This window comes from Limulus polyphemus, unplaced genomic scaffold (assembly GCF_000517525.1).
Source record: "Limulus polyphemus unplaced genomic scaffold, Limulus_polyphemus-2.1.2 Scaffold431, whole genome shotgun sequence".
Lineage (NCBI taxonomy): Eukaryota > Metazoa > Arthropoda > Merostomata > Xiphosura > Limulidae > Limulus > Limulus polyphemus.
In genome coordinates this window covers 232,313-235,626 of record NW_013666041.1, presented here as the reverse complement: position 1 = coordinate 235,626, position 3,314 = coordinate 232,313, and the positions used below count along the sequence as shown (strand labels likewise).

The 3,314-nt window shown below is 33.7% G+C and overlaps 1 protein-coding gene across 4 annotated transcripts in view; it reads right to left on the bottom strand.

Moving 5' to 3' along the window:
* The window catches only part of LOC106458226 (serine/threonine-protein kinase PLK2-like), an 89,655-nt gene that overhangs the window by 24,160 nt on the left and 62,181 nt on the right, over positions 1-3,314 (bottom strand). The window lies entirely within an intron of this gene.

The window sequence follows — 3,314 nt, the reverse complement described above, 5'->3', positions numbered from 1 at the left end:
TAATGTCCGGATAGTTATCAAGCATTTCTTAAGAAAAAACTTTATACTTTATCTGTTATTTTCAGTAATTAATCTCTGTACAGGTTTGGTAAACTTGACCGATCTCACAACCACCATAAAAAATTAGGAAATAAACATAAATTATGCCACTTTCATTCTAGAATGAACACAAATTATAACACGAAAACATAAATGTTTAGACAAAATAGATTAAATTTCATAACATTATACATTTATATATATATATTTATTATTTTTTATTATATTGACCTTTCACCTGTACCTGGCTAACAATACAGAAGTTACAATGACGTGGCTCACATGCACTCATATTTCTATATGAAATAACATAAAGGTGACCTTTGGCTTGTACAAAATAACTTGTCTTGGCTGTGTTTTAGTTCACTAGTATTTTATAAAATACAGTCACATTTCAATCATAATACATTATACATGTATATAGATTAATGCTATTTTAAAACAAGTTCTTAAATTTACTTTTCTTAAAAAACAGAACAGTAAATAAAGAAGTAAAGCAAACATTTATCTCTTCTAGTTACAACCTTTGCACTTGGTTGCTGCTTGATGTAGGTTGCTAAGCTTTTAAAAAATTTTAACAGCGAGGATATGAAACAAAATTTTTTTTAGGTTTTATATATACTTTGAATAACTAAAAAATCATAAAGTACTACATCAATACCATTGAATTCTACTATAATGTATCAAACTTAGTAACTAAGCTGTATTTGGGTCTAAAAAAACATGAAATTCCGAGCAGACTAAAAACACAACCTACCTCATTGAAATCTTGGTTTAAAAAAAGAAATGGTGCTAGGTACATTAGAAAGGTTGAGAAAACCCCTAGGGGACATTCTGAGCTTCCAATTGGTTATTCATGTCATATATACAAGTAAGTGTATATGAGGGAGAGTTTCAAAAAATGGAAGGAGGTGAGTGGGTTGCCACTATGTTTGATTTATTATGTGAGCAATATCTTAGCAAATTGAAAAGATAAGACCTTCTTATTTTATATTCTAGCTTGTCAATATCTGTAATTTGAGTTTCTATGTTGTAAGACTCTACAGACTTAGTATATTGACTTTACAAACTTCTAATTTGAACCAGTGCTGCAATGAACATACCACTTGACACACAAAAATCGATGTTTATTTGTGTTTTTTAATATTTACCTTTAAATTAAGAAATTGAGTAATGTATAGTTCTAAAATTAGAATTATAATCTACAGTTTGATACCAAACTTACTGACATAAATTCATGAAATAGTAGTTCAATAAAATTTTGAATGCGAGTCAACAAACGAGATGACATGACCTTTCACCTGTGACCCATCACGAAAGGGGTTAATCTGTGACCATATTAAATACTTGTCCCTGTGAAATTGGAAGCAAATCTTTTGCTACACTCAGATTTTGTTGAAGTGGAGATTTTTAAACAGAAACTTGGACACAATTTCACCAATCTGCATTCCTCATTGTATGGCATAAATGACCGAAAATCTGATCGATTGTGTGTTACATCCATATTAAAACTGGACCAATATATCATCACAGGCTGTTAATCCTTTAGACACTCTCCAAGCCTCTACCAGTAATGCAAGCAGTTTTTCATCCTTGTCAGCTGTCCTGTTTTGACATTGCCATGGTTCTGGAGTAAAGGCATGTGATATATCTGGCCAATGGATACCTAAGTGAGGATTTTTCCAGTATCTTATCAGCAAGCTTCACCATAAAATCACGGCATTTGTTTCCTGGTTCCATGACTTTAATATCACTAATGGCCTTTGGAGTTGATGAAAGGATTTTAATGAGCTATTGCTCTGCTGCAAATCCAAGATCAATTTTCATGTATGAACCATAGCTCTCTTTGATCTGTAAATCAAGTCTATAGAGCTTTACAATAGTAATATTATCCAACACTTCCAGTTTCATGAAATGTTTCAGTATGTTCACCACCATGATGAAAATACCTTTACAACAAATGGCATTATAGGCCTATCCATATAATAAATTGACAAAAATGGTTTAGTGATGGATGTGAGTGACAATTTTGGAATGATTAATTTATCTTTGATACATGAAGCAACAATATCATACAAGTCAGTCTTAGGACTTGTCAATTTTTTTTGTGTCACTTATGTAACTTATTGGACAATGTTTGCCCATATTTTAGAGCACGCTCTGCCCCAGGGACATTTCTCAGCCACCTATGGGAACAAAACTTAAGAGGAAAAACATCTGATCCAGTGACTGATGTATAGTCCTCTCATCTTGACGGTGAATCCGTGAACCTTTAGAGACTCAACAGAAGTTTCTGATCAGGCTACGTTGAAGCAGCAGTGCCATCCTTGGAAGTACCTTGAAGTACATGTATATCACACAACTGCCAACATCTAAAAGATCTACAATGTACATGTAGTCAGTTGACCCAAGTGTATATAATCATTAGAAAGAGCTCAGTTTACACTATACTTTACCAAATCCATGCATGGACATCCAGCTGTTCTTTTCTGTTCCTGTAATCTAGGCTTTCATCAAAGACCAAAATATATCCATTTTGGTCCCTGATTTTCTTACTGAGAATAGATTTCTGATATGGTGCTATTACAAAATTACACAAGTAAGCACGTTTTCTCTTGCCACATGAAAACTGTTTTGCAATTGTTGAGTCTAAGAACATTTCAGCAACAAGTGGACTGACAACCGAACACAAGTTGAAGGAGAAGTGTGATTTATCAACTTTCATTGTCCACAGAATTTCAGATTTTAAACAATCTGACCTTGACAAATAGTGTCAGTGATTCTTGTGAGGTACATGTAATCGTGGATGTGTCAACTGTAGGTGGACAAGTTAGTTTGAATAGCACTTTTATTAAAAAAAAAAATTCTACTTCGTACCAGCAGCATGGCTTTTTAAAGCTCCTTCTCCCATGTTCAAGATATCAAATGCCTTCACGCACAAAGTGCATATTGCATTGTATTTATCAATTTCTTGGTTCAACCATATATAGCATTCAAGCTTCTTGGGCCACGTTACATTAAATATGCATTTGTCTCTTGGCATTGTCATCCAATGTCAGGTGATATGTAGGTCTACTATTCTGCTTGCCAGCTCATCAATTCATGTTGCGTACATTAATGTGCTGTGTGTGTGTGTGTGTGTGTGTGTGTGTGTGTGTGTGTGTGTGTGTGTGTGTGTGTGTGTAGTATATATAGTAGTAGTAGAGTACGTACGTAGTACGAGACTAATAAACTAAAGTTAGTTAAGTTTGGTTGGTGTGTACGTTAGTTTCGTT